This window comes from Macaca mulatta, chromosome 4 (genome assembly GCF_049350105.2).
Source record: "Macaca mulatta isolate MMU2019108-1 chromosome 4, T2T-MMU8v2.0, whole genome shotgun sequence".
In the NCBI taxonomy this organism is placed as follows: Eukaryota; Metazoa; Chordata; class Mammalia; order Primates; family Cercopithecidae; genus Macaca; species Macaca mulatta.
In genome coordinates this window covers 65,690,962-65,710,299 of record NC_133409.1, presented here as the reverse complement: position 1 = coordinate 65,710,299, position 19,338 = coordinate 65,690,962, and the positions used below count along the sequence as shown (strand labels likewise).

Genomic DNA, 19,338 nt, shown 5'->3' with positions numbered 1-19,338 from the left:
TGGCTGTCCTCCACTAACTGTGTAACCCTGGGCATACCACAAATTTAACCTTTAGACCATAAGCTATGATTTCAACATCCACATTACCCTTGAGTACTACTGTGTTTCTCAGGCGTTACTAAGCACACTCATCCATCTCAGTACCTGTGCTTACTACTCCTTCCAGGCAAGATGCACCTCCCTGATTCTTTCCTTCTCTTCAAAGATTCAATTCAAATACCACTTGCATTTAAACTGATGAGATACTTTTATATCTCTATCTGGCTTGCCTTATATGATTGTCAAGGTCCATCTTTCTCATTAATTTGTGGGCCTCTTGAAGGACAGAGATCCCCTGTACTCAGCCTTAGACAATGTTTCTGAAATATATTTGAGCTATTTCTTCCTATGTTCTGATGATATGGCAGGCCTTCATTAACAAATTACAATAATTTGCATGCATTTGCTAAACTTTATCATTCTGACAACTGCAGATCCCCCCATTTCGAATCTTAGAATAGACTTTACAATTTAAAGGAATAGCACTTAAAACAACACAAATGATAATAATGACTGCCAGATTGCCAATACTAACACTAGGCACTCGGCAAAGCATACAGACTATTTTCTATTTCCATTAACACACAATTTTATTACAGAGAATTTTGAAGACAATAACACTTATCAAATAAATATACACGCAACTCATTCTCATTCTTTCTTAGAGGTAACGTTCAGTTAGATAATTACTTAAGCTTCATCTACTTGTAATTTCTGTTGAGTGTTTTATAACGTTCTCTTTCTAAAGAATTCATGTAAATTTAACCAAGTATAGACATGTCTAGTGAATAAACAAAATCATTTGATAGTACTTTGTTACTTCACAGGGCTCACTTTCTCAATATTAACTACCGTCCTAAGACTTTTTTTCTCAGTCAACTATAAAACTAACTTACATTACTGAGATATTTTAAGCATCATTATGTTTTCCAGAACTGAGAAGAACAAAATATTTAGTATTTAATATGTTAACAAGAAACTTAAACATTCACTTAACTAGTTTGGCACCAATACTTTAATAAGATCTCTAGAATGACTCATTTTAAAGAAAAATATATAAATCATGGGAGTATTTTTGTACAAAGCACCACCAAACTTAAAAATTACTCTGCTCTATAACTACCATCATCATTTAAGTAAAATAAGAAGAAAAATTTTATGTTTTTTAAATCACAATGAACTCAAGAATTTCTTAACTGGCAAACTGTCATGGCTCTGAACATGTAGGAACAGGAAGAGTGAAAAAACTAAACTTCCAGTTGCAACGAAACAATATAATACCATGCCAGTGATATTAGAATCTTTACCTTATGGAGGGTTTAAATGACAAATTAAAGAGTATGAAAGATTTTATATAATTATAAATTATATTGATTACTTAAAAGGAGCAATGTGTTAGAGCACTTAAAACTATGTGTTATGTGTGTGCATGTTTGTACACAGAGACAGACAGCTATTGTTATTTAATAGTTTTAAGAAAGTTATCCACAATAGAAGTTTTTTTTTTTTTTAGGGAAACGTGTGAGTCACATGCAATAGAAATCTAACATTTTTTAGTAAAAGTAAACAATGAAACAAATGGCATTGAAGAGCTTTGGGACAAACAGATTTCAAATGTAGAAGATTTCAGATTACATCCCCCTCCCACACTGACTCTAGGATTGATCGTGTGGCTTGCATTGGCCAATGAATTATTAGCAGTTGTGCCACAGGCACAGTTTGAAAAGTACTTGCAAGGAAGAGGGGCTTGGTAACTTTTTTAATGCTTTCAGAACCCAAGTGCCATGTGATAAAGCCCAGACTAGCCTGTTGGAGACCTTGGCCTGGCCCACAGCCAGAACCAACCACCAGACATACAAGTAAGGCAAGCTAGATCATCCGACCTAGTCGTGCAGCTGGATGACTCCAGTTGCGTAAGTGACTCCAGGGGAAGACCACTCCTGCTGAGCCAGACCCTGGTTGCTGACCCACAGAACTATGAGCAAACAAAGTGGCTGTTATTTTAGCCTCTAAGTTTGGGGATGTTCTCTTATGCAGAAATAGAAAATTGGCCTATTACTAACAAAATAAACTCAACTAAAGTAAAGAAAAGCTATAAAAACATACAGGAAAACAAATTCTTATAGTTCTAGAGTTAAGAGGACCCCAGAAAAACTTTTCAGGAATGCAAACAGTGTACGTTTTATGAAGCTGAAATACTGCCTTGGATCAAAATCAACTCTTCACTTTTCTCAAAGATTAATTTTTATGGTGATATAGATCATTAATGATAATAAACAAATAACAATGACTCATATTTTTACTTGTATCTTTTACTAATATCAGGAGACCAAGTTAAGGCTTTTAGTGCTGGTGTCTATTAGTAAAACATAAAGTTATACTGAAAATAGTAACATTTAACAATATATACAGTTGAAATCCACATGAAAATCATTAAAACTGAGGAAACACCAATTAGGTTATTTATTTTAATATTATAAGAAACAGCATATTAAATTGAGACTGAAAAGTTACCTTAAAATGGGTAAGCTGAACCAAGAGAAAAGAAAATGATTGAAACAATGTAACAGAAACATACCGATAATCAAGTTGAATTCCCTCAGTATGCCACTAAATACAACTTGTAGTCTAAATCCCTATACTGCACTTGACTTAAATATATCTTAAACATAGTGTTACTGGGAACATGATAGTTCTGTATTTGCTTAAAGAATTTAAAATATGTATAAATGTTAAGTACTAGGGAGTAACACATACATCCTATTTGCTATAAAATTTAGCCGTGGCAGGTGCCTGTCAAATATTATGCAGCCAAGCACCACTGGAAGATTTTATTATTACCAATTTTGACAGAAGAATATGTACAGCTTCCTAAGTAATGCCGAAATTAACCATTAGATTAACCCAACATAATAGAAAATGGCATCACATTTATAGTCTCATCAAATATCACAATATTTTGCTGAATACTCAAAATACCCTAATGAGTATTCAGTAAGTCTTTATTAAATGAGCAAGTGAACTATAAAAATATGGGAACCTATATTAATAAAACAATCAGATATTCCCAGTGTACTCCCTCTCCATCCTCATGGCCTGAGCCTAATTTAAACCATTATCATTGATCATCAAATCCATTCTAAGCTGCCACAAGAGTTATCTTTTTGAAGCAAAGAAAGTTCACATTATCTACTTGAAAGACTCTAATAGCTTCCTCCCTTCTACCATAATGCTTCTTAAACCATATTTAGTGAAACCATATTTAGTGACATTTTGTGGTACCTACATCTGGGAAAAAAGAGTAGAGATATATAGTGTGCAGGATTTGGTCACCCGGTACTCAGCATCCATGGGCACTTCCTCCCATATGCCCTTTTGTACCGCAGATGCTGGAAAACTAAAACATACTTCACCTTACAGCTAAGGTTCTAGATGATACTACATTTCTACTAATTGGATGTGCTTGAAATTTGTAGGCAGAAATGAGGCAGAGACCGTCTTTCTGTTGCTATCTCTGCTGACAAGGATGTTTATGGAGATCTGAATGGTAGAAGACACTTAAGGAGCAGCAGCAGTGGGGACCAAACACAGTGTTTCACGTCTGCTCATGAGCTTCATGTGGTGAGAGGTGGTAATCATAAAAGCAGCCCTGTTTCCTATTCCCCGCATTGCAGCTATGGCAATATGTTCTAAAATTCAGTAAGTCTGCACCCTTGTAAATTTTATTTTAAACAGCTAGGTTGTTGTGTTAAATCCTCTTATGTGTAAAATATCTGCAGTGGTTTCTGTTCCTGCATTGAAACACAGCAAGGAAATAATCTGCAATTTATATGACAGTCTATAGTCCAAAAAATACCTGCTCATAATGTATCTTAAGACGATGTTATTCGATTATTTAAAGTTGAAAAAGGTTGAGAATCTTTCTTATAATTGTACAGAATCATAAGTGGGCACAGTGGCTCACACCTGCAATTCCAGCACTGTGGGAGGCCAAGGCTGGAAGATCATTTGAGCTTAGGAGTTCAAGATGAGCCCGGGCAATACAGTGAGAACTTGTCTCTACAAGAAATGTATAGCCTGATTTGGAGATTTGCGCCTGTAGTCCCAGCTACTCAGGAGGCTGAGGCAGGAGGATTGCTTGAGCCTGGGAAATTGAAGCTGTAGTGAGCCATGACTGCACCACCTCTCCGTCCTTTAAAAAAAACAAAACAAAACAAAACAAAACAAAACAAAACACCCTTTCATGAAGTAGACCTTTCTTGCCTTTCTGCTCTTGACTACCCACCTAGCAATGTCTAACTACAGTTCCTTAAATATGGGAGATTGCTTCATAACTTTGTGACTTTGAACATAAGGTTAAGTTCCTTTGCTCTTTGTCATCTGGGAATTTCCTAGTAATCCTGAAAATCTGTTCATATTGGCTCTTTTGTAACCTTTTACCTAAAATTCACAACAGGATGATGCATCTTTCTTCCAGTTACCCTTTAACATTTCACATAGAAAATTTCATTACATTCATATTATGCTCACCACTGCATTGGAATCTTCCATTTCATCTCCCTTAGTTAAAACAACTTCCATGTCTCTCCACAATTTATCACAGTATTTGCAATGGCCAGAAACTTAAACAGGAAATAGGAAAGAAGCAGATATTATTTGGTAATTTTTTCTTTTTTTCTTTTTGAGATGGAGTCTCACTCTGTTGCCCAGGCTGGAGTGCAGTGGCGCGATTTCGACTCACTGCAAGCTCTGCCTCCCAGTTCACACCATTCTCCTGCCTCAGCCTCCCGAGTAACTGGGACTACAAGTGCCCGCCACTACACCCAGCTAATTTTTTGTATTTTTTAGTAGAGACGGTGTTTCACTGTGTTAACTAGGATGGTCTTGATCTCCTGACCTCGTGATCCGCCCGCCTTGGCCTCCCAGAGCGCTGGGATTATAGGCGTAAGCCACTGCACCCAGCCTGGTAATTTTCTGAATTGTACCTTATACTCTCCTGCTATGAAATAAAAATTTAAATACGCATTAATAAATGTATATTTTTAAAAAACATTTTAAAAAGTTTATTAAAATGTTTTTTCAAATATATTTTTAAAAACAGCAGTCAAGAGAAAGCAATTTATAAATCTCTTCCTAGGATTTATCTGTAGTCCCATATATCTTTTCTGAGACATTGTCATAGCTACTTTATAAAAATACTGATATCTATGTTATCCAGAAGTATAATATTAATGTTTCACAATATAAGCTTTAGAGATCTTTGAATGTTGTTTTACATTTGTACTGATTTACTATATTCCTTATTAGTTATATCTGAATTTTTATAAAATAATTTAAAACTTCTAGAAATATATCCAAATAAATCACAATATTAACATTTCTTGTGAAATGAGGCCTTAGCATAACAATATTAATAACTATCAAAATAACTATCAACTTAATATGAAGTGAAACAGTGAATATCAAACAGGAAAATCGTATGTATCAACTAAAGAAATAATAACAAATGAAATAACTGTTCCCTGCTGTATAAGCGATTTCTTAAAGATCTGTTTGTAATTATCTTGGGGAATGTAAGATGCCAGGGCATTTTTATATAACAAATGCTAGGAAAAACTGAAGTAAACTGGTATTCATCAGTGCACTGTTAAACTGCTCTTTTCAACGAAAAAAATCGCATTATCTTTCTTTTTTCACTTTCATATGAAATTATCCCTCGATTGTACTTTACTAGATAGGAGTACTCAAAATGTCTTACAATCTATGGCTTATGTTTTATTATTTAAAGTTTCTCTCTCCACACACATACATATATACACACATTACCCTGTTTGTACATATATGTAAACTTAATATCTTAAATAATTTTTGTCTTATTTTATTGTTTGCCTCTCTCCCTCCCCCAAAATTTACTCTCTCCATAAGTTTTATTAACAACCTGGACATACATTTCCACATTTTCATTTTCATAAAAAACACAAACATGATGAGAAATTTTGAGTGGGAAGAAAGCTATTTTTATAAAGGAAGATGCATAAATTTTTCTGAATCTTGTGATCCTCCAGCGTTGGCCTCCCACAGTGCTGGGATTGCAGGTGTGAGCCACTGTTATGTTTTATCTTGTTCTTGTTCTTATCCATCAGTACCTGGTAGGTGAGGTTCATCTTCTAACTGTTGTAAGCATACTGCACAGAAGTTTCATATTTTAATACAAAAATTACATCTCCCTCATTACATAGCTCATGCTTTGCATATACTGCTAAGCACTCCTTGCCAAGGTCTTACACATACTCCTTACATCATTTTCTTCTATGTTTTAATTTCAGCTTTTCTGTAGATGATTCAGTTAAGTCTTTAACTGGCCTGGAATTTATTTAAATTATGAGGTGGAGGACACTTTTCCCCATTTAGCTAAGAATTGTCACAGTGTCTTTTATTTACTGTATCCTTTCCTTGTCTGCAATCCACTTCTATCATATATTAAATGTGTCCTCTCTTGATATACACGTTCCTGAACAATGTATACTGTGTTTTGGCCTATTTGCCTTCCACTTGTAATTAGTAAATTATTTTAATTTCTAGAGCTCTATAAAACTTTGCGATATCAAATAAAGTAAGTCCCACCATCCCTTCTTTTTCAAAATTGCTTGACTATTCTGGGTCTTTTTTTTTTCCATATGAATTTTAAAATCAGTTTATTAAATCCCATCAACAATTTAAAAATTTTGATTGGAACACTACTAAATACTAAAAATGATAAATGTATAATTTGGACAGAAGTGATCATTTAAAATTTGATTATTCCTTCTTATGAACTCATTCATCTATATTAGGTATTTTCCTAATGCTATTTGATTTTATTTTTCAAAATAATTTTAATATTTTCACCATATAGACATTATACATTTTTTGTATAGTCTGTACATTTTTTTCTATTTCCTTCCATTTACTTTCAGGCTTTGTATAATTATGCTTTAAGTATATCTATTATAAGCAGTTTAACAGCTATATTTTGTGGAGTATCTTTTAAGTCCAATCTGCAAATCTCAAAATTTTAAACAAATTTCATACATTTGCAATGATTTTGATTAAGTTAACCTTTCTTTCATCTTGTTTAACTGTCCTTTTTATTTCTGTCATTTTATGTCTTTTTCTGACCATTGCTGATTTATTTTCTTTTTTTTTTTTTCGTCCTCTAATGCTCCTAATATTTTCAATCTTTTTAATGGTTACCCTTACACTTTTAAGACACATGTTTAACTTTATAGCCAATAATGTCTAAAAGGATGAGGAGGAAAGGGAGTGTCAGGTAAGTGCATTATTTTTTTAGTTCTATCAGAGATGATAATGTCATCAGAATATAATTTACAAATGTGTTTTTAAACCTAACAATTATGCCAGGAGTTACCCCTTTCAATGTAAAGATATTTTAGTTTCACGAAATTTTCTTCAGTTATGCCTTTGATCATTACTTCTCCTTCCACTGTTAGGTTTTCTCTTGCCTTCTCCCCAAAAAAATCCCCCGAAAACCCTGTAATTCTGAGGTTGAAATCTCTATCCTTTGTCCTTTGTGTCTATCACTGTCTCTCTCATTATGTTTATTATATCACTGTAAAGCGTTTATTCTTTTTTTATTTTTTATTATACTTTAAGTTCTGGGACACATGTGCAAAATGTGCAGGTTTGTTACATAGGTACACACACGCCATGGTGGTTTGCCACACCCATCAAACCATTATCTACATTAGGTATTTTTCTTAATGCTATCCTTCCCCTAGCCTCCCACCCACCGACAGGCCTCAGTGTGTGATGTTCCCTTCCCTGTGCCCATGTGTTCTCATTGTTTAACTCCCACTTATGAGTGAGAACATGCAGTGTTTGGTTTTCTGTTCCTGTGTTAGTTTGCTGAGAATGATGGCTTCCAGCTTCATCCATGTCCCTGCAAAGGACATAAACTCATCCTTTTTTATGGCTGCATCGCATTCTATGGTGTATATGTGCCACATTTTCTTTATCCAGTCTATCACTGATGGACATTTGGGTTGGTTCCAAGTCTTTATATTGTGAATAGTGCTGCAATAAACATACGTGTGCATGTGTCTTTATAGTAGAATGATTTATAATCCTTTGGGAATATACCCAGTAATAGCATTGCTGGGTCAAATGGTATTTCTGGTTGTAGATTCTTGAGGAATCCCCACACCGTTTTCCACAATGGTTGAACTAATTTACACTCCCAACAACAGCGTAAAAGCATTCCTATTTCTCCACAGTCTCACCAGCATCTGTTCTTTCCTGACTTTTTAATGGTCGCCATTCTAACTGGCATGAGATGATATCTCATTGTGGTTTTGATTTGTATTTCTCTATGACCAGTGATGATGAGCTTTTTTTCATGTTTGTTGGCCACATAAATGTCTTCTTTTGAGAAGTCTCAATTCATATCCTTCGCCCACTTTTTGATGGGGCTGTTTGCTTTTTTCTTGTAAATTTAAGTTCTTTGTAGATTCCGGATATTAGCCCTTTGTCAGATAGGTAGATTGCAAAAGTTTTCTCCCATTCTGTAGGTTGCCTGTTCACTCTGATGCTAGCTTCCTTTGCTCTGCAGAAGCTCTTTAGTGTAATTAGATCCCATTTGTCAATTTTAGCTTTTGTTGCCATTGCTTTTGGTGTTTTAGGCATGAAGTCTTTGCCCATGCCTATGTCCTGAATGGTTCTGAATAGGTTTTCTTCTAGGGTTTTTATGGTTTTAGGTCTTACATTAAAGTCTTTAATCCATCTTTACTTAATTTTTGCATAAGGTAAGGAAGGGGTCTAGTTTCAGTTTTCTGCATATGGCTATCCAGTTTTCTCAACACCATTTATTAAATAGCGAATCCTTTCCCCATTGCTTGTTTTTGTCAGGTTTGTCAAAGATTAGATAGTTGTAGATGTGTGGGGTTGCTTCTGAGGCTTCTGTTCTGTTCCATTGGTCTATATATCTGTTTTGGTACTGGTACCATGCTATTTTGGTTACTGTAGCCTTGTAGAATAGTTTGAAGTCAGGTAGCGTGATACCTCCAACTTTGTTATTTTTGCTTAGGATTGTCTTGGCTATACAGGCTTCTTGGTTCCATATAAAATGTAAAGTATTTTCTAATTCTGTGAAGAAAATCAGTGGTAGCTTGATGGGGATAGCCCTGAATCTATAAATTACTTTGGGCAGTATGGCCATTTTCACGATGTTGATTCTTCCTATCCACAAGGATGGAATGTTTTACATTTGTTTGTGTCCTCTCTTATTTCCTTGAGCAGTGGTTTGTAGTTCTCCTTGAAGAGGTCCTTCACATCTCTTGTAAGCTGTATTCCTAGGTATTTCATTCTCTTTGTAGCTACTGTGAATGGGAGTTCACTCATGATTTGGCTCTCTGTTTGTCTCTATTTGTGTAGGAATGCTTGTGATTGTTGCACAATGATTTTGTATCCTGAGACTTTGTTGAAGTTGCTTATCAGCTTAAGGAGATTTTGGGCTGCGATGATGGGGTTTTCCAAATATACAATCATGTTATCTGCAGAGACAATTTGACTTCTTCTCTTTCTATTTGAATACCCTTTATTTCTTTCTCCTGCCTGATTGCCCCGGCCAGAACTTCTAACACTATGTTGAACAGGAGTCGGGAGAGAGGGCATCCTTGTCTTGTGCCAGTTTTCAAAGGGAATGCTTTCAGCTTTTGCCCATTCAGTATGATATTGGCTGTAGGTTTGTCATAAATAGCCACTATTTTGAGATGCGTTCCATCAATACCTAGTATATTGAGAGTTTTTAGCATGAAGGATGGTGAATTTTATAAAGGGCCTTCTCTGCATCTATTGAGATAATCATGTGTTTTTTGTCATAGGTTCTGTTTATGTGATGGATTACTTTTATTGATTTGTGTATGTTGAACCAGCCTTGCATCCCAGGGATGAAGCCAATTTGATCGTGGTGGATATGCTTTTTGATGTGCTGCTGGATTCGGTTTGCCAGTATTTTATTGAGGATTTTCACATCAATGTTCATCAGGGATACTGTACTGAAACTTTTTTTGTTGTGTCTCTGCAAGGTTTTGATATCAGGGTGATGGCTGGCCTCATGAAATAAGTTAGGAAGGAGTCCCTCTTTTTCTATTGCTTGGAAAAAGCAATAGAAAAAATAGTTTTTGGAATAGTTTCAGAAGGAAAGGTACCAGCTCCTCTTTGTACCTCTGGTACGATTCGGCTGTGAATCTGTCTGGTCCTGGGCTTTTCTTTGGTTGGTAGGCTATTAATTACTGCCTCAATTTCAGAACTTGTTATTGGTCTACTTGGGGATTGGACTGCTTCCTGGTTTAGTCTTCGGAGAGTGTATGTGTCCAGGAATTTATCCATTTCTTCTAGATTTTCTACTTTATTTCCATAGAGGTGTTTATAGTATTCTCTGATAGTAGTTTATATTTCTGTGGGATCAGGGGTGATATCCCCTTTACCATTTTTTATTGTGTCCATTTGATTCTTCTCCCTTTTCTTCATTAGTGGTATATTTTGTTAATCTTTTCAAAAAACCAGCTCCTGGATTCATTGATTTTTTGAAGGCTTTTTCATGTCTCTATCTCCTTCAGTTCTACTCTGATCTTAGTTATTTCTTGTCTTCTGCTAGCTTTTGAATTTATTTGCTCTCGCTTTTCTAGTTTTTAAAAGTGTGATGTCAGGGTGTCAATTTTAGACCTTTCCTGCTTTCTCCTTTGGGCATTTAGTGCTACAAATTTCCCTCTAAACACTGATTTAGCTGTGTCCTAGAGATTCTGGTATGTTGTGTCTTTGTTCTCATTGGCTTCAAAGAACTTATTTCTGCTTTAATTTCGTTATTTACTCAGTAGTCATTCAGGAGCAGGTTGTTCAGTTTCCATGTAGTTTTGAAGTTCTGAGTGAGTTTCTTAATCCTGAGTTCTACTTTGATTGCACTGTGGTCTTGGTCTGAGAGACTGTTGTGATTTCCATTTTTTGCATTTGCTGATGAGTGTTTTACTTCCAATTATGTGGTCAATTTTACAATAAGTGAGACGTGGTGCTGAGAGGAATGGACATTCTGTTGATTTGGGGTGGAGAGTTCTGTAGATGTCTATTACATCTGCTTGATCCAGAGCTGAGTTCAAGTCCTGAATATCCTTGTTAATTTTCTGTCTAATATTGACATCGGGGTGTTAAAGTCTCCCACCGTTATTGTGTGGGAGTCTAAGTCTCTTTGCAGGTCTCTAAGAACTTGCTTTATGAATCTGGGTGCTTCTGTATTGGGTGCATATATATTTAGGATAGTTAGATATTTGCGTTGATCCCTTTACCATTACGTATGTAATGCTCTTCTTTACATTTTCTGATAGTTTTTGGCTTAAAGTCTGTTTTATAAGAGACCAGGACTGCAATCCCTGCTTTTTTTATTTTTATTCTTTTACTTTCCATTTGCTTGACAAATATTCCTCCATCCCTTTATTTTGAGCCTATGTGTATCTTTGCACGTGAAATGGGTCTCCTGTTGGGTCTTGACTCTTTATCCAATTTTCTAGTCTGTGTCTTTTAATTGGGGCATTTAGCCCATTTATATTTAAGGTTAGTATTGTTATTTGTGAATCTGATCCTGTCATTATGATGCCAGCTGGTTATTTTGCCCATTAGTTAATGCAGTTTCTTCATAGTGTTGATGGTCTTTTAATATTTATTATGTTTTTGCAGTGGCTGGTACTGGTTTCTCCTTTCCATATTTAGTGCTTCCTTCAGGAGCTCTTGTAAGGCAGGCCTGGTGGTAACAAAATCTTTCAGCATTTGCTTGTCTGTAAAGGATTTTATTTCTCTTTCACTTATGAATCTTAGTTTGGCTGGATATGAAATTCTGGGTTGAAAATTATTTTAAGAATGTTGAATATTGGCCCCCACTGTCATCTGGTTGGTAGGGTTTCTGCAGAGAGATCCACTGTTAGTATTTTGGGCTTCCCTTTGTGGGTAACCCCATCTTTCTCTCTGGTTGCCCTTAACATTTTTTCTTCATTTCAACCTTGGTGAATCTGATGATTATGTGTCTTGGGGTTGCTCTTCTCGAGGAGTATCTTTGTGGTGTTCTTTGAATTTCCTGAATTTGAATGTTGGCCTGTCTTGCTAAGTTGGGGAAGTTCTTCTGGATAATATCCTGAACAGTGTTTTTCCACGTGGTTCCAATCTCCCCATCACTTTCAGGTACACCGACCCAACACAGGTTTGGTCTTTTCACACAGTTCCACATTTCTTAGAGGCTTTGTGCATTCCTTTTCATTCTTTTTTTCTAATCTTGTTGTCATACTTTATTTCTTAAAGTTGATCTTCAATCCCTGATATCCTTTCTTCTGCTTGATCAATTTGGCTATTGATACTTGTGTATGCTTCATGATGTCTTCATGCTGTGTTTTTCAGCTTCATCAGGTCATTTATGTTCTTCTCTAAACTGGTTATTCTAGTGAGCAATTCCTCTAACCTTTTTTCAAGGTTCTTAGCTTCCCTGCATTGGGTTAGAACATGTTCCTTTAGCTTGGAGGAGTTTGTTATTATCCACCTTCTGAACCCTACTTCTGTCAATTCCTCAAACTCATTCTCCATCCAGTTTTGTTCCCTTGCTGGCGAGGAGATGTGATCCTTTGGAGAAGAGGCATTTTGGTTTTTGGAATTTTCAGCCTTTTTACGCTGGAGTTTCCTCATCTTTGTTGATTTATCTATCTTTGGTCTTTGATGTTGGTAACCTTAAGGTGAGGTTTCTGTGTGGATGCCCTTTTTCTTGATGTTGATGCTATTCCTTTCTGTTTGTTAGTTTTCCTTCTAACAGTCAGGCTGCAGGTCTGCTGGAGTTTGCTGGAGGTGCACTCCAGACCCTGTTTGACTGAGTATCACCAACAGAGGCCGTAGAACAGCAAAGATCACTGCCTGTTCCTTCCTCTGGATGCTTCGTCCCAGAAGGGGTACCCGCCAGACGCCAGCTGAAACTCTCCTGTATGAGGTGTCTCCCAGTCAGGTTACATGGGGGTCAGGGATCCATTTGAGGAGACAGTCTGTCCCTTAGCAGAACTTGAGTGCTGTGCTGGGAGATCTGATGCTCTTTTCAGAGCCGGCAGGCTTAAGTCTGCTGAAGCTGTGCCCACAGCTGCCCCTCTCCCCAGGTGTTCTGTCGCAGGGAGATGGGAGTTTTATCTATAAGACCCTGACTGGGGCTGCGGCCTTTCTTTCAGAGATGCCCTGCCCAGAGAGGAGAAATCTAGAGAGGCAGTCTGGCTAGGCTCCACGGGGGTGGGATCTGCTGAGACAGACCACCTGGCTCCCTGGCTTCAGCCCCCTGTGGAGTGAACAATTCTGTCTTGCTGGCATTCCAGGCACCACTGGGGTATTAAAAAAAAAAAAAACTCCTACAGCTAGCTCAGTATCTGCCCAAATGGCTGGCCAGTTTTGTGCTGGAAACCCAAGGCCCTGGTGGCGTAGGCACCTGAGGGAATCTCCTGGTCTGTGGGTTGTGAAGACTTTGGGAAAAACATAGTATCTGGACCGAAATGCACCATTCCTCATGGTTTCCCCTGGCTATGGCAGGGAGTTTCCCAACCCCTTCTGCTTCCTGGGTGCGGCAACGCCCCACACTGCTCCGGCTTGCTCTCTGTGGGCTTCACCCACTGCCTAACCAGTCCCAATGAGATGAGCTGGGTACCTCTGTTGGAAATGCAGAAATCACCTCCCTTCTGTGTCGATCTCACTGGGAGCTGCAGATTGGAGCTGTTCCTATTCAGTCTTCTTTTTTTTTTTTAAGACAGGATTTCACTCTTGTTGCCGAGGTTAGTGTGTAATGGCGCGATCTTGGCTCGCTGCAACCTCTGACTCCCAGGTTCAAGCGATTCTCCTAAAGCATTTATTCTTAAGCAAATAAATGAATTTTGATTTTAAACTCAAGAAGTTAAAAATAAAGTAGGGAGAATAGATATAAAAATTGATATTAATAAGTTACATATCAATTAAACAGTAGAACTATCATGATACATCCAACAATGGTATATAATTTTTCTTTGAATTTCTCTGTCCTAGAGTAACCAAAGAAACAAATTATCTGCCCCCAAACACACCCAGCATTGAGAGGTGGGATGGATATAGGTTACTGGTTACAGTTCTTCCTTGGCATCCATGGGGAATTGGTTCCAGGAGCCCCTTGAATACCAAAATCCAAAGATATTCAGTCCCTCATATAATCTACACAAATCTTCCCATATATTTAAATCATCTCCAGATTACTTATAATGCCAATACGATGTAAGTGCAATGCAAATATACTATGTTTTTTAATTTGTATTTTCCCCAAATATTTTCAAGCCATAGTCGGTTGAGTCCAGGGATATACAACCTACAGATACGAAAGGCTGACTGTATAGAAATTCTCATTGGAACTGAGAGAAAGTGGAAGGTAAAAAAGAGTTTATTAGTCCATAACAGTCTTGAAATTAGTTTTGGCAAATGGTGGATTTTTCTTAGTTAGGATTCAAGGCCAGGGAGTAATTCTCTGTGGGTCTAAGCTCTACTCTCTTAATCATTGTTCCTTTTCCATGTAAGTTACCACTTACTTGCAGCTGAGTTCTTTTATCAGCCTGCTTCTGGCTACAGCTTCCTTTTACTTTGCGCTCTCTCTGTCCCTTTCAGTCCAAGCTGGCAATGTGTCTACTGATGCAATTTTCTCAAGAAACTTACAGGTCTTAAATAAATTTTATTGGGTTTTACTCCATTAGACAAAAGTCACACTCACGAATCTTTTTTCAGAGAACCTTTTCTCTATTTTGGCTCCTGCTGAAATGCCTGTGGGATGGTACTTTTAAACTTTCTAGATTCTCTGGTTTCTTGAAAAGATCTGTGGGGTACACCATTAATCTCTTAATCTCTTAAAAGGGGCCCTTTGTGTGACTGAATGTTCTGACCTTTTGATCTTTAAGGGGTTTTTAGTAAGAAATTATACAGTCACACTCTCACATTTTTCTCTGTGCCACACTTTCGGAAACAATCTCTCTTTTGCCAGCTGCATCACAGTAGGAATTCCCCAAATTGTCAAGTCCTGGTTCCCTTAAAAGTTCTTCACTCAATTTCTCTCTCTCCTCTTGCATTTTACTATAAAGCAGAAAGAAAAAGAATCAGCTCGCACCCTCAACACTTTCCTTAGAAATCTCTTCAGCTAAATATCCAAGTTAATCACTTACATATTGTATAGGGGACAATTCTGTTCTCCCACTATACAACAAGGAACCACCTTCTCCAGCCTCTTCCTAGCAAGAGAATCAAGTACTGAGTCCTACAAACAGCTTGTTCTGGGCAATATATGCTTTTCTATTCTATTCTTCAAAATTCTTCTAGCTTCTACTCACTGCCAAGTTCCAAAGTGACTTCCACATTTTTAGATATTTGTTACAGTAGTATTCCACTTCCAGGTACCAAACTAATACCAGGTATAATGTTTTTTACCGATTTGTAACAAAGTATCACAAATGTAATGGCTTAAAAGAATACCCATTTATTATTTCTGTAGGTTAGAGGTCCAGACACTTAATAGGTTCTCTGCTCAAGGACTTACAAGGCTAAAATCCACATTTCAGCCATGCTGCATTCCTGCATCCATTTCTGGAAATGTTGGGAAAGAATGTGCTTCCAAGCTCATTCAGGTTGCTAGCTGAATTCAGCATCTGTGGATGTGGGACTAAATCCCTGTCTCCCTGCTGTCTGTCAGCGGGTACGCTCCTAGAGGCCACTGGTATTCCTACATGGCCCCCTCCATCTTCGAGGCCGGCAAGGAAGAATTCCTGTCCACTGTATCCTTCTCACACTCTGAGCCTTTTGACAGGAAAAACCCAGTCTCTTAAGTGCTCACCTGCTTGTCAGGCCTACGGAGGATCAACTTTGTATTTTAAGGTCAACTGATTTGGGAACTGAAATACATCTGGAAAAATGTCTTCACCGAGATAAGTGTTTGATTAATTAACAAGCAGTAGGTATGTGTACATCAAGGGGTAGATACCTTGGGGCCCATCTTATAATTCTGCCTACCACAGGCATATGTTTAGGAGTAAAATTGTTGGGTCATGAAGGATGTGAATACTGCCCAAGAAACTTCTGAAATGACTACAACACTTAAAACTCACATCAGTAAGTTATAAGAAGCTCCAGTTGCATCACAATCTAACTAACATTTTAGCCATTCTAATGAGTAGTTGTCGTTTTAGTCTCCATTTTCCTGATGACTGACTTTTGTCTTCTTTAAAAAAAAAAGAAACTCAATTATTTCATCATATGTTCTCATATAAACCTCTAAAATGATATTCACTCATATTGTAATATATATTTGCATCTCTCTAATGTAAGCTATTCATGCATTAATAAATAGCTCATTCTGTTCATTGGTTCACTGGCAGAGCTAATTTTTTTTTTTTTTTTTTTTTTTTTTTTTTTTGAGATGGAGTCTCACTTTGTCGCCCAGGCTGGAGTGCAGTGGCATGATCTCACCTCACTGCAACCTCCACTTCCCGGGCTCAAGCAATTCTCCCTGCCTCAGCCTCCCAAGTAGCTAGGATTACATGTGTCCAGTACCATGCCCGGCTAATTTTTGTATATTTAGTAGAGACGGGGTCTTGCCATGTTGGCCAGGCTGGTCTTGAACTCCTGACCTCAGGTGATCTGCCCAACTTGGCCTCCCAAAGTGCTGGGATTATAGGTTTGAGCCACCGCACCCAGCCGAGCTAAGTACTCTTTTATTTGCCTTTGGTTATAAACCTTCTCCTTCCACATAATCTTTTAATGTCTTTTTATATAATCTTTTTACACCTTAAGTACCTTGTAAGGCCCTTTTGGAAAGAGAACAGTCTCTTTAAATATATCTCCCCTTTTCCTTGACAGAAGAAATTCCTTGTCAGGAAGTTGTAAAAGAGTGTTTTGCTGAGTACCAGCCCCCTAAAAATCTATCTAAGTGTAATGAAGATTTTAAATTAACTAATTGCACATGTTAAACGAGGACAAAATTAATCACAATACTGAAACAAAAGATGCAGAATTGTAGAAGAAATTCTGACAAGGAAAAGGGTAGAGGTATTCAAAGAGACTCCTTACTATGGATAATTTTATTCTAGGAAGTGATCCAATACTGCCTGAATGTCTTTCCTTTAACAGTTTCAAAGTTATCAAATCGTAACTGTCTTTCCTCTGAATATTAAGAGAATTTTTCTTTTATTTTAAAATTTTGCTTGAATACGTGATACTCTATACCGAGAATTTCCAAGATGACTCTTCATTTCCATATCACCAACCAATTCTCTTTGTAGATCAGAATTATGTCCAGAGTAGTAGATCCCACATTTTCCCAACAGAATTGGGCACCATTTCATGCCTACGTTCTACTCCTTAATTTCATCCCATCAAATCACTCTCATATCTAATGTCTGTACACTTTTCATTAAGCTGCTTTCAAAGAAAAGTATTTTGATAATATTATGTGATTACCAGAGAAACTATAATTCTAGGTCTTTGTTTCAATATTGTGATTAATTTTTTCCTTGTTTAACATGTGCAATTAGTTAATTCAAAATTGTATTAAGACCTGTATAGATACTTTGGCAGCTGGTAGTCAGCCAAACACTCTTTTACAACTGTCTAAGGTTATACCCTATTTATGTGGATACCGAGCAAATTACAAGCTTTATAAATATGCAAAGCACAGTATTGTAATAAAATAATGAAATAAGAGTGTAATGTAATAAATGAGTTTTTGTTTCTATATAAATGTATTTATGATACCGGGAAAATCTGATGCTAGGGTGGCAACTCATTGCTACCGTACATTATAAGCACAAAATCTCCTTTTGCTGTGCTGGAATCTGAACAGATTAACTTCATTTGTCATACGGTTGTGTTTTTCCATGAGAGGACTTTGAACATGAATTCTCCATTGATATTTAAGTTATAAAATCTTGATTATTAATGTATTTCATATGATAATTTTCCTTCCCTTTCATTACTTTAGAATGAAAGCATACTTATGTTATTCTCTAAACAATGATGCATCTATCATCAAATAATAAGTCATATAGAAACTGTAAATCAGAGTATCAGAATAAAGAAAAAACATATGTCTTTAGAAATATATTAACTTTAATATTAAGATTCAGCTTTTCGGGTGTTTAACATACTTACAGGGGAAAATATTCTATAAAATTTCACTAAGGGAAATTTTCTTAACCCCTGAGAATAAATATTTATGTGAAAAGGTTTTACAAACAATAAAGCATTATATTAAATCAAGATGTATAAATATTAGACGATAATACTAGGTTCTAAATAGGAAAGTCCACATATAATTTAGTTTTCAGTCTTAAAATGTTTCACATATCGTTAGTTATAAACTTATGCAAAAACTTAACATGGTTGAGAATACTGGTCATACTAACTCATGGTGATGAAAAAAGACTAGAAGATAGTTGTAGCTGCTTATCAACCCAAGACTTGCTCCTATTTAAACTTCTTTAAAGGAAAAAACAAGATATAAGCTAAATGGAGCATATTCTGTTTTACTTATCAAATTCTCAGTTTCTATGGGAGCAAAGAACCCCTCTTCTACATGTATAAACCCAATGGCACATATTAACGAGGCTCACCAATATCAAGGAAAAGAAACAAAGGTGATATGTGTTTCCCAGAGCTGCCAAAACAAATCACCACAGCATGGGTGGCTTAAAACAACAGAAACTTATTATCTCACAGTTATGGAGGCAAGAAGTCTGAGATCAAGGTGTCAGCAAGGTGCTGCCCTCTCTGAGGGCTCTAGGGGAGAATCTGTTACATGCTTCTCCCCTAGTTGCTGGTATTGGCAGCTATCCTTTGCATTCCTTGGCTTACAGTTGCATCACTCAGCTTCTACCTCCTCCATCACGTGGTATTCTCTGAGTTTCTGTGTCTGTGTCTCTTCACCTCTGCTTATGTGGACACCAGATTAGTCTTCACCTTCACCTTCATAATCTCATATTAACTTGACTACATCTGCAAAGACCCCATTTCTAACTAAGGTCACATTCATAGGCACCAGGAGTTAGGACTTCAAAATTATCTTTTTTTGGGAAAACAATTCAATCTGTAACAGAGGATGGGTAAGTAAAGTCCACACCCCCAGTATTCTACTATGACATACTGCTGCTACCAATTCCTTTCAGGCTACAGAAGATTGAGATGCTATAGCCACTACTATTGGCAAATTAGTCCCTGTGATAAAAATTATACAGCAGACAA

General features: G+C 36.8%; 1 protein-coding gene across 3 annotated transcripts in view; it reads right to left on the bottom strand.

The window, feature by feature from the left end:
- STXBP5 (syntaxin binding protein 5) overlaps window positions 1–19,338 on the bottom strand; it is a 193,493-nt gene that overhangs the window by 131,699 nt on the left and 42,456 nt on the right. The gene's annotated exons all lie outside the window — the stretch shown is intronic.